The sequence below is a fragment of the Pinus tabuliformis genome, chromosome 6 (genome assembly GCF_031772625.1).
Source record: "Pinus tabuliformis cultivar Carrire ecotype Pingquan chromosome 6, CPIR1, whole genome shotgun sequence".
Classification (NCBI taxonomy): domain Eukaryota; kingdom Viridiplantae; phylum Streptophyta; class Pinopsida; order Pinales; family Pinaceae; genus Pinus; species Pinus tabuliformis.
The window spans coordinates 413,076,870-413,090,442 of NC_142292.1; positions in this window are offsets into that span (position 1 = coordinate 413,076,870).

Here is a 13,573-nt window from a genome sequence, read left to right on the forward strand (position 1 = left end):
TGATAGAGAGTGTGAGTGAGCTCTAGGTGTGTTAAGGAGGGAGTGACAAGGTATGTTAGGCAATGCTAATGCATGCTACTGTGGCAACGCAACATGAATCCAAGATGTGCCACGGTGTGCCAATGCGTGCTTGGAAGTGTTAAAAAGTGCCTGGGAAACACAAGGGAGCACTAGGTCAACATAATGTATGGAAATGAATGAATAAGATCTTGTGACAGAAAGTGTTAATGAGTCCCAGGTGTGCTAAGGAGGGAGAGACAATATATTCGAGGTAGTTCTAAGGCATGCTAAAGGCCAGGGAGACATACCAAGATGTGCTAGGTGTTAGGGTGTGCCAATGTATGTTAGGGATTGTTAGGGAGTTCCATGGAAACACAAGGGAGCACTAGTTTAAAATGAATGGAAATCAATGAATAAGAGTGTGTCACAGGGAGTGTCAGTGATTTCTAGGTGTATGAAGGAGGGAGTGACTCTTTCAATTATGGTGAAGGCCAAACTGGTGAGATAACTATCGATCTTGGTGTACCAAGCACGAGGTGCTTATTTGAGATCATACAATGCTCACTTGAGTCTGCACACATGAGACTCTTGATCAAATGTCTCAAAAACCTTTATGTTGCTCTATGTACACCACCTCCTTAATAACCCCACTAAGAAATCTTGTTTTTAAACCCATGTGGTGGATATTATACCCCATCTATGTAGCCAGAGCAAGAATTGATCTAATGGATGAGTACCTTGCTACAAGAGAAAAGGTCTCCTCACAGTCAGTTCCCTTAACTTGAGAGTACCCCTTGGCCACAAATATGGCCTTATACTTCTCTATGCTTTCGTCTATTTCCTGCTTCACCTTGAAGATGCATCTCAAACCCACTATTGATTTATATGTTGGTCTTTGGACCTTGTCCCAAACACTATTCTTTGCAATGGATTCATATTCCTCCGCCATTGCATCAACCCATACACGTTTCTTTTTTTCTTCCTGAAAATATGATAGCTCAGTCTCTATAAGCTCAGTCATAAGAGCCATGTAGCCAGTGTACCTCTCAGGTGCCCTCCTTTTCTTATGCAAATTTGAAGGATATCCCACATTCTCCCTTGCATCCTGTACAAGTCTATCAACTTCTTTAGTTCTTTTTCTGCCTTCTCTTGATATTTTTGCTTGAGTGAATGTCTCCACTCTTTGATCCTCAATTTGTGTCTACTCTACAACTTCCTAAGGTTCATCCTTTGGAGCTAAAAGCTCATTTTTTGGCGGGATCTAAAGCTCCCTCTCAAGAGAGCACCACATAGCTTTCTCCTCATCAAAATTTACATCCTTTCGCACAACTATCATTTTGAGTGATGGAAAGTACACATGGTAGTTGTGGGGATTTTCTGTGTAACCCACAAATACCCCCAATTCTATGGTCTACTGAAGCTTATTCCTTGGTTCTTTGGAGACATGGCAATAAATAGAGGCTCCAAAAATCTTGAAGTGTGACACATCCGACTTTCTTCCCAAGAAAGCCTCCTCTAGTGTAATCATGCCAAGAATCCGATGAGGACTTCGGTTCTACAAACAAAATGTTGTATTGCATGCCTCAACCCACAAATGTAGAGGTAGGCCTTAGACATGCAACATCACCCTCATTGCTCGCAAAATTCTACGATTTTTTCTCTCAACCTCCCCATTTTGATGTGGGTTGTGAGGTGTTGTAAACTCTCGTCAAATGTCTTCTTTCACACATAAATCCTTAAATTCATTGGACACATACCCGCCTCCATTATTGCTCCTGAGAAGCTTCACCTTCTTGTTGGTTTCTTTCTCAACCAGTGCCTTGAATTCTACAAATTTGGAGAACATCTCATCTTTCTTCTGCATGAAGAGATCCAACACTTATGTGAGAAGTCATCTATAAAAGGGGCAAAATATTTTTGTCTAGCAGTGGAGGTTGTCGATCAAGGTCCATAGACATCAGAGTAGATCCTTCCTTGGACTGCACACACGTCATTGTCTTGATCATGGAATTTGGATTTTATGTACTTCCCCTAGCAAGGCTAGTGGCTATTTGTTGTATAATATTCAAGGTGACATGATGCAAATGGCCAAGTCTTATGTGCTAAAGTTCACCTACATCGCGACCATGCACTTTCTCTTCCTTAGTTCTTAATGTATCACAATCATGCACATTTAAATTATACGTATTCTTCACACAAACCCTGATCTTCTTCACCTGTCTCGTGGTTATGTGTCTCATGAACAGTTTTCATTTGTTGAAGATCACATCATAACCATAGTCTTCCAGAACTCCAACAGAGATGAGATTTTTCTTTAGGCCTAGAACAAAGATGACATCCTTGAGGCTGAGAGGGTAGCCTGAATCCCTCTTAAAGGTGATTGCACCAATACTGGTCATGTTGTACCTTCCATCATCCCCTAGCTTGATGTGCATATGGAGATCTTTATCCTCCAGGTCACTGAAAAAATCTCTACCTTCTGTCATGTGGAAAAATGCACCTGAGTCCAAGTACCACACGCTCCACATCATTGTGTTGGACATGCATGCGATAAGGATAAAGTCAAGGTCAAAGTGTGAAGCCGAGGCTTCACTTGTTGCTCCTCGTAAGATCATCTTTCTTGCCTTCTTTTATGGGCACTTGGTGGCATAGTGTCTGTATTCATGACAATGGAAGAATTTATTTTTTGACAAATATTTCTTCTTTCTCCCTTGGCTGGATTTTGGTTTGGTTTGAGATTTCTTACCTCTTCCCTTCTTTCCCTTTCCAACCAGTGCAAAGTTTTATTCATCCTTTCCCTTGGATGAGGTCCCATCTCTGGTACTCTTCCTTATTTCCTCCTGTACCAAATTGTACCGTAACTTTTTCCAATTTGGTAGTTTCTCCCTCCCATTCACTTAATCTTGATATTTATGCCAACTCTTTGAAAGGCCCATAAGGGCTAGGCCTACCAAGTCATCCTTTAAAACAGTAATACAAACTCATGCAAGCTCATCACGAACCTGTGCAAACCTCCTCAAATGTTGCAGGATAAAGTCATTCTTCTACATCTTTATATTTAAAAGTTTATCCTTGAGCACCAACTTTTTGTGGTCACTACTATTCTAGAATAGATTTTTCAGTGCCTTCCACATTGCATAAGGATTTTATTTCCCATGGATATTGCTGACAATGTTGTCCCGTACTCCCTCCAATATTATTCTCCACACCTTGGCTACATATTTCTTCCATTGATAAAGGTTTTGGGCATCAGATTCTACTGGCTTTGTAACATCTCTCTTGATGTATTCTAGCAACCCATTTTCATTGAATACCTCCTCCATGTGATCCTTCCATTCAATGAAATTACGGTTGCCTTCCAAGGAACACTCTAGCCTCATCCCGTTGAAGGTCATCTTCTGAGCTCTTAAGAGATCTTGCTACACTGAACTGTAAATTCAAACCTCCTCAGAAACAAGTTTGAAATTCCTGCTCTAATGTGAATCATGCTATGATACAATGTAGAAATTATGGTATAGATTTGCAACTGCTCATGAAGTTTTTCCAAAATCACAATACACAAACCTACTCTACTGCTCTACGGAAGTTGATTCACAATTTAGAACAAAAAGTTTACGCATGCAATAAGAAATAAAACACATGCACACAATAATTTTCCCGGGGAAAGAAATCTGCTAAAAACTCTAATGACTTCTTGCATCAATCTAATGAATATAGATGTATTATAATTGCTTTACTCAACTATGCCCAAAATGTAAGTGAATAACCTATCTTTCTTCTCACTAAGAAGCTAAAACCCAAACGTCATCAATTCTTGTCTCTGCTTGAGCCCCTGTTTCCTTGGGAAATTCTTTGAGAAATTAGGCCCTTATTATTTAGGAATTTTTCCAAAATGGATTGCGCAATTCCTAAGGTTGATCATGTGACTGCATGCAACACCTGTACACTCAAGACTACTCTACAAATAATGTTACACTTCCTTAGAATCTCCACCATAGTTGGGGAACTCGAATTATTTTCTTGCACTAGCTATTTTTGGCTGATTGATCAAATAACCAGATGATCACTGCATTTGACTGAAGTCCCACTGCACAACTGGCCTTCCACTAGTTCCTCTAATAGTTAGAACTAGTTTAACTAAAAACAACTTGAGATAATTGAATTTGATTTCTACAAGTTAGCAATCACACATGCTTAACTGAACTCTAACTCCTAAAACTCGAATTTATTGAGTAAAATGGGTGACACAAGCCATGTCATACAAGTTAATTGCATCCAAGTTGTCTGCTGATGTGGAAATTCAAATTTTCTCAATTCAATCAAGGCAAAATCAAATTGAGAATTTCTTGTTTCATTTTTCAACAATCCTTCGGGTGAATTTAATCTATGTTGCAAAACCAACACAACAATGTGCTAATAAAACCAACCAATAGATATAAGTAGCATTCAAAATAAATAAAATAGTAAAAAAAAAGCATATTAAAACACAATCGATGGGGACCCCGAAAAGTACTCCAACTATGTTACCACCTATCCAAGTTCTCGAAAGTGCCTCCATCTCTCCTCTCATGATGCACTACCCATTGTTGGCCTCCATCACTCTAGTTCCCAAAGAACCTGTCAATAGCGTAAAGACAAACCCTTAATCCTTTACCTTTTTTACTAGTCCCTCATATTGAAAATTTTAAGACAAAAGATTTATTTTGTCTTAAAATTCCCCTCCATGTAGCAGTGTTGAATGCAATGACATACAAGTTGTCTCTAATCGTATCGATAGAGATCAAAGGGACAAAAGAGTAATTAATGTGTGGGAAATGTTGCCACGTAAAGTTTTCATGTTCTTCACAGTCGACTATCCCCACAAAATGAAGAGCCCAACAAGTCGTTGTCTTTATATAAGATAACGTGAATGGAAAGTGAAATAACAACATTGGTATATGCACAATACATGTAGAATTTTGTAGAATTTTTTTATAAATCAGCTAGCTCTGATACCATGTAGAACTTTTTCTACTTATCAGCTAGCTTTAATACCATGTAGAAATTTCCCACCTGTAGATCAACTTGGTAATGCAATGTACTAAAGAAAAACACTTGATCTACTTCTACAAACAATTTAGGGGATGATTAATCAACCATAAGCAACATTAATAAGAATACATATAACTGATAAGAAGGAATCAATCACACATAACATAGAAGAAATAACCCGGGGAAAGCCTCAGCCTAAAACCCCAACTTTGTATTATCATACATAGGACACAAAGCCTTATCTCTCACATAACTAGCCAGCTCTTAGTACAATCCTCACAAACGAAGGTGGAAATACATCAGGATTACACAAATCCTTAGCTCTCACAGCTATCCAACTCTTAGTGAAATCTTCTTGGATGCTCACAAGCAATCAAGACTTCTACTAAGCCTTCTCCTCTACCCTCCAAGCCTCCTATTTCCTTGCCCAATTTCTCCTAGGTGATCCTTCTATTACCAACTATAACACTGATCTCTCACACTGATCTCACACCTTTATAAATATTCATCCAACTGATAGTACGCTATCCCTTTTCTGATCTCAACTAGGTGTTTGTCTGAAATGACATGCATGAGTTATTTAAGCTATAATATTCAGTTATTTAAAAATACTACTTGTTACATGCATGCAAGAATTAAAAAACTGAATCTCATTAATTTAACAACTTGTTAAATTAATCTAACTAGACTTGACTGGGTCAACTGAGCTAACTAATTACAACTCATAATTACAACTCATCCTTATCTCTTTAACTGATGGATAGATTCACCAATTAATAGATAAACTATTGCATGTCCTCACATAGACTTCGAGTTTGTTTTTCCTTAACTAATTAACTCATGGAGATTAATTAATTAATATTTTAAACTGATGTTAAGACCAAATTCGTTTTTACTTCCTATTGATAGACCAGGGACTGTTATAAATAGGAAGGGACCCAGAAAGGCTATTTTTAGAAATTTCTACTTTTAGTAGTTTCACCTGTCACCCAAGGTGGCCAATGACCTCACTGGCCAAACTTCTATTTTTAGACATGCTATTTTTAGCAGGTTTATTTTTAGCACATTCTAAATTTAACATTTCTTGTTGCACATTTTTCAACACTCCCTCTTAACCAGAAATTCTTCCTCTTGAACTCGATCTTGTAACTCTGGAATGTTTTGCATGCAACACATCTACCCGGTCCACTTGCTCCAACAACACATGGAAGGAATAAAAACACTCCAAACTGACCACTTTGTTAGGCTAGGAACATACTCTGATGCTAAAGCTCTACCTGCTACTGACAAGTGCTCCCTCTCTGACATCCGCACTACTGCAACATCTCCATGCATCTTGCACCATTGAACAACTCTCAATGCCACCTAGCACTGTGCAAAACACTTGTGCCTCTCGCATTGCTTCAGCCTGCTAGCTATGCATTGTCTTGGGATTCCCTGTACTATCGCTCTTTCTTCTGCTCCATCCACATCTGTCTCTACTCAACCAGTCGGTTCCTGCTACTCCACATTAGGGCTCCTGTAGCAAGGTCTCATCCAAGAGGTTGGGTACCTCAAGGATCTTGCCCCTCCTCCTTGGGATAATCACTCTACATTGACCTACCTTCTACTTGGAGTTATGGCTACAGGCGATTTCTTTGATGACCTGGCTTGCAGTTTCCTCCTACTGTAGGTCTCTACATGAGTATATGTATCTACTCAATCTCCACTTAGCTTCCCCTGTTGTGGTTGCTTCACAACGTCCTGAAGCTGCTCTAGCAATCGTGGCTCCTCCACAATCATCTGAGACTTCTTCTGGCTCTGCATGTTGAGAGATAATTTAATCTCCCTTTCAACCACCAAGTATCTAACCTTTACCTTTCTCCTCAAGGTTTTGCATGCATCTTGTACCTCAAGTGCATACAGGTTCTTGGGTAGCATACCAATCTATTTCCACTTTCTCGCCGTCATGAAATTTTCTAGAAAAAGAGTTGATTTTAAATCAGCGATATCTCCCTCATTCGAACTCCGATTCAACCGATTTTTTTTTTTGATTTTGGGTATTTTTCCGCAAGGAATCCAAATATGTTATTTTTTTCTGAAAATTTTGTACAAAAATTTTCAGATATTCTCTGCAAAATCTCGGCCCAAAACTCAAAACTTTGAAATATCCTCTCAGTATAATGTTCTCTCCTTGATCACCTGTGCTCTGATACCATGTAGAATTTTGTAGAATTTTTCTACAAATCAGCTAGCTCTGATACCATGTAGAAATTTTTCTACTTATCAGCTAGCTTTGATACCATGTAGAAATTTCCCAGCTGTAGATCAACCTGGTAATGAAATGTACTAAAGCAAAACACTTGTTCTACTTCTACAAAAAATTTAGCGGAAGCTTAATCAACCATGAGAAACATCAATAAGAACACATATAACTGATAAGAAGGAACCAATCACACATAACACATAAGAAATAACCCGAGGAAAGCCTCATCTTAAAACCCCAACTTTGGATTACCATACATAGGATTTAAACAAAGCCTTAGCTTTCACACAGCTAGCCAGCTCTTAGTACAATCCTCATAGATGAAGGTGGAAATACATTAGGATTACACAAAGCCTTAGCTCTCACAACTAGCCAGCTCTCAGTGCAATCCTCTTGGATGCTCACAGGCAATCAACAATTCTGCTAAGCCTTCTGCTCTACCCTCCAAGCCTCCTATTTCCTTGCGTAGTTTTCTCCTGGGTGATCCTCCTGTTACTAATTGTAACGTTGATCTCTCACACTCATCTCACACCCCGTAAAACTACACATTCCTCAAGGAACCTTAAATTTTTCGTCATGGATGAGCTTGCATTATAGGAAAAATATTCATCCAACTAATATTACGACGTTCCTTCTTTGATCTCAACTGGGTCTTTGTCTGAACTGACATGCACGAGTTATTTAAGCTATAATATTCAGTTATATGAAAATACTCGTTGTTACATGCATGCAAGCATTAACAAACTGAATCTCATTAATTTAACAACTTTTTAAATTAATATAAGTGGATTGACTCAGTTAACTGAGCCAACTAATTACAACTCATAATTACAACTCATCCTTATCTCTTTAACTGATGGATAAATTCAACAATTAATAGATAAACTATTGCATGTCCTCACATAACTTCAAGTTTGTTTTTCCTTAACTAATTAACTCATGGAGATTGATTAATTAATATTTTAAACTATTGTTAAGACCAAATTCGTTTTTACTTCCTATTGATAGACTAGGGACTGCTATAAATAAGAAGGGACCCAGAAATGTTATTTTTAGAACTTTCTATTTTTAGTAGTTTCATCTCTCACCCTAGGTGGCCAATGACCTCATTGGCCAAACTGCTATTTTTTGACATGCTATTTGTAGCAGGTCTATTTTTAGCACATTCATAATTTAACATTCCTCTTTACACATTTTTTAACAATACAGTAGTAGCCTACAAGCTGGCAGACTTAGGGTGCACTGCGAGAGTCAATTTCGTAGTTGTTAGATAATATTTTCTTAAATTGATATGTTCATGTCTTAATTGTTAATTTTCTTAAATGGGTTTCATCTGAAGTGACCATTGTCTTAAATATAAAGTTGTCTTAAAATATTTTTGTCTCAAAGGTTTTTGTCTTAAATATAAAGTTTTGTCTTAAATTGTTTTTGTCTTAAATATAAAGTTTTGTCTTAAAATATTCTTGTCTTAAACTATTTTTGCCTTAAAATATTTTTGACTTAAACTATTTTTGTCTTAAATATAAAGTTTTGCCTTAAAATATTTTTGTCTTAAACTGTTTTTGTCTTAAATTTAAAATTGTATCTTAAAATATATTTGTCTTATGTTGTTTTTGTATTAAATATAAAGTTTTGTCTTAAAATAATTTTGTCTTAAACTTTTTTTGTATTAAATTTTATATTTAAGACAATTCAATTGATATTAAATTTTAATGTAAAATATTTGAAATAAAAAGTGACTTTTTAAGGCAAAAGTTTTCTTTTGTCTTAAAAAAATGTCTTAAAAGTGCCCTTGGTGTAGTAGTGTAACATGCCCCTCTCCTTCAAAAAGTGTTGTCCTCAATGCTTGAGTAGTTGTTGATGCTTCTGTATAAAATTCTTGTCCTCCCATGTGGAACCTTCAACAGGTAAGTTCTTCCACTTGATGAGATACTATGAAATTTATCGATTTCATAGTTGTCGAGTTCTTGTTTTTGTGACTGCTCGAGGTTCCAAAATGATTTTTCCTTCATCTTCAAGTTCTCATAACATTGTTTAAATTGGGATCTTCTGCAAATTTTGAATGAGTGGCCACACTTCTTTATCCTTCTTCCATTCATACCTTATTTCGTTTATCAAATCTAGTTGGATAATAGAAATAGCACACAACAATGCTTCCATGTACTCATCCTTTCTTGGGAATGCATGTGCCACAACATTTTGCTTCCCTTTTTTGTAGATGATTTCAGAGTCATAACCCAACATCTTTGTGACCCATTTTTTTGTTCTTCTAAAGATAATATTTGCTCTAAAAAGTATTTAAGACTATCATGATCTATTTTTACCTTGAAGTGTCTTTCTATTGGGTAAGGTAGCCGTTTCTTAAGTGCTTGTAGTATTGCCAACATTTCCTTCTCATAAATAGCTTGCTTGAGATGTAGCCGTAAAAATACCCTATCACCTACATCAAAACCTTTTTCACTACTATGTTGATCTACCTATTGTTTCATTCGATTTTTCACCAAAGTGGCGTTATCCTCTAAAAGTTGGAGAACTTGTTGTTGATGTTCGACGTGATCTCTCATTGCTTGAACCTTTTTATTCTTGATATGTCATTCTATATTTAGAGTTTGAGGAGTGGCAATTTCTTCCAGTGCATTACAAGATATGGTTAGATTCATTTCTTGATGCTCTATGTGATCTTTCACTTCTTGAACATTTTTTTTCTTGATATGTCCTTCTAATATTGATAGTTTGAGGAGCAGTAATTCCAGCCATTGCATTACAAGATATGGCCAGATTCATTTCTTCTTCACTAATGTGGTCTTTCACTTCTTGTAACTTTTTCTTCTTGATATGTCCTTCTATCTTAAGAGTTTGAGGGGTAGTAATGCTTTCCAATTATTTGCAAGATATGGTCCAATTCATTTCTTCTTTCTCTAGGGTTGGTTCCTGGTGTATATACTCTTTTTTTGACGTTTCTTGATCCTTTTCTTCCTCCTCTCCATAATCAATGTAAGATAATTTCTTCTTAGCACACTTATGACTTTTAATGTAATTGTTATCACAATTGTAACAAAGTCCTTTTTCTCTTTTTTCTTCTAATTGTTGTGTTGTAACCCTTGTAGGTCATGGAAGGCTAGGAGAAACAATACTTCCATCTTTATAGTTATCAGGGGTAGACTTCCTTGTTGCCATAAGTTTTCTTTCCATTTTGTAATAAAGCACTTTTTCTTTTTTTTCTTCCAATTGTTGTTGTGTTACTCTAAAGAAGCTGTTGCTCTTTGTAGCCTCATAATGTGCTATCATTTCCTCCATGAAAATTGACCATGTAACAAGTTGTTTACGAGTAAAAAGCCATTTATACCATAAAAATTGATCTGGTTCTAAATATGAAGATGCAATAAATACCTTTTCTAACGGTGGTACACCATCTGAATCAAAATATTGCTCCATTCATAGTATCCAATTTACTGGATCTTTTCCATCAAACTTCCTCATATCGCCTTTTCTTGATTTCAGGAGCTCGATCTTGAAATGACTATAACTCTGTACTTTAATATCTCAAGGTTATGAAATTGTCTCCTCCAGTAGCCCTCTGCTCCTCTTTCCAACCCTGCAAGTCTTATCAGAATTTGATTCTCCAAGAAAGCGCTATGCCCAATCTCCTAAGATGATCTAATTATATAATGTTTCAGTAGAGAGAACTTGTACGACATTCCATGTGTCACTATTTTGACCTTCAGATCTAAAAACTATGTACAAAAAACTACAGTCTATGCTCATTCATTAACTTCTTACGAAATTTCAATTTGTTGCTCAAAGAGAATGTTATGACGATTTTCCCAAGGTCACCTTCTTAGGATGTAATTCGGGAGTCTACAAAAACCCTAACTTCTTCAGCTCATATATCCGAAAATATAGCGAGATAGGATCTGAAATTTGGACCTGAGATTCAGAACGATTTCTTCTCAAATCAGATTTTTCTTTAGCTTCTGAAACTTCGTAGCAAAAATGTTATAGCGAAAATTTGGACTTGTTTTATATGGGATTATGGAGCTTGAAAAAACCATAACTTCCTCATATAATATCTTGGAAATTATAGCGAGACAAGATCTGAAATTTGGACATGTGGTTCAATAAGATTTCTTCTCAATTCTTTTTTTTAGCTTTTGAAATGTCACAGAAAAAAAGTTATAGCTAAAATACCACAATGATCTATTTGTAGTAGCGAAACCCTAGAATCCAAACCTCCAATACCAAATGTTATGAAACTAGCTCACAAAAAGATAAAAAAAGATAGATCAATGCCTTAGAATTCAGCCTCTTTGAGGGGGAAACCTCCTTTACATTACACAAATGAACAATTCTTGGATGCTACAAATGACAAGGCCTCCTTTCTATATATAGGAGTCTAAGGGGTCATAATATAATGAGAGCCAACATAACAATAATAATGTAAGGGCACAATAATAACAATAGTGGGCTTCTGCGGGGCACAATAATAACAATATGTGGACTACTTGGCTACAAAAATATAATAAGTGGGTTGTACAAATAACAATAAGGGGTTACACTAGTAGTATAAGGGCCTAACATTTACTAGCACCAATGAGACATACAAAGTACTTTATTTTTCAAACACCCAGTTGCTAGAGGAACTAACACCCAAGTTATTCTTAAAACACCCACTTAGATGGAAGCACTAACATTCTTATGTGTAGACCCCAACATGGTGAACCTATAGATAACTATTTCATATTATTTTCATATTATATCTATAGATGTATTATTTATATGCGCTGCTCTCAGCTATGGCTCTTACTCAGCCTCATACATAGCATCAATCACCTCTCAACCCTAATATCTCCTTTGTTGGCTTATCTTTACTTATACTACTTAACTTGTGTCCTCCTCTTCTCTTAAAACACATACAAAAACATAACCTCCATGATCTCTAGTAGTCCAACTACATTTTGTTCATCTTTTCTATCTACAAATGGCTCTATTCAGAGTCTTCACTACAATGATTTTGGAATAGGGGTCACTTTATTTTACTTTTAGGGGGCATGAGTGTTCGCTTCAGTATAGCTCACCTTGCTCAACACCGAACTTCATTTACGACATGCACAACTTGAGTATTATCCTCATTAATTGTCACTTAGCTCTAGAAGTATTTTTCAAACACCACAATGAGCCATAAAATTGTCTTTAATTCATCAAAGGCATATTTTTCACTCTATTTCAATATTTGATCTTCAATGAGATAACTCTAACTCAACAATGGGATAACCAACCATTTCCATGACATGTCTCATCTTTCATAGTCTCTGTAACTGAATTACCATGAACATTCAATAATAATTAATATTCCCATAAATTCTTCCTCTTGAATGCATAAACCAAGAATCTGTGATTTCGTGTTCATCAATTGATCTATCCTTTTATAATTGTTGCACACCAAGACTTATGGGAATTTAACTTGTAGCTTCTCCTCCTAGTAAACATTTCTTTATCTCACCTTCAAAGGCTCAACCATTGCAATAGCCATCATGTTCTTCAACATGTCATTTATATATGTTACCTGGCTTGAACACTAAGTTCTCTTATTCAGAACTAGAGTGTTTTAAAATTTATCATGCAAAAATTTAGTGTTGAGTGTAGCTTAACCTGAAGATGTTATTGTTATCTAGGAAGTATAGTAGCGGAGAAGAGAATTATGGAACTCAATTTTTGGAACTGAGGTAGTTTATTTTCACCGATATAAATTGTTTACATATAATTTGTGATAAAATTGGCATTTAAGTTTACAAAAATGGTTTTACATATTTAAATAATGTGTTATATTTTAAATTTTTATTAACTTTTTATTTAATAGATAGATTTTAAATTTCATATTTTTAATTGATTTAATATAAATTGTAAAAATTATGTTCCCATGGAAATATATTGACATTTTAATTAAAAACACTAATAATAAATATTTGTTTATTGAAAAATAGTAATAATAAATATATGTTTATGATACATTATGAATAAGGAGTTGGTGTAACTATTTAATTATATGACTATCACACATCCATAAGTTAAAATATACAACAACAATAATCAAAATTAAAAAATATATGTAATTAAATAAAGTAATGTATCTAAATAAAAAATTATTACCATGACTGTAATTATATACCAGACTATTACCATGTGAACAAATATAATTTAATAAAAAATTGAGAAATGTTTGTTCAACGTGATTCTAGTTATGATATGGTTTATATCATTAAAATACAAATCCTATTAAGTATGACCCAGCGAGACATT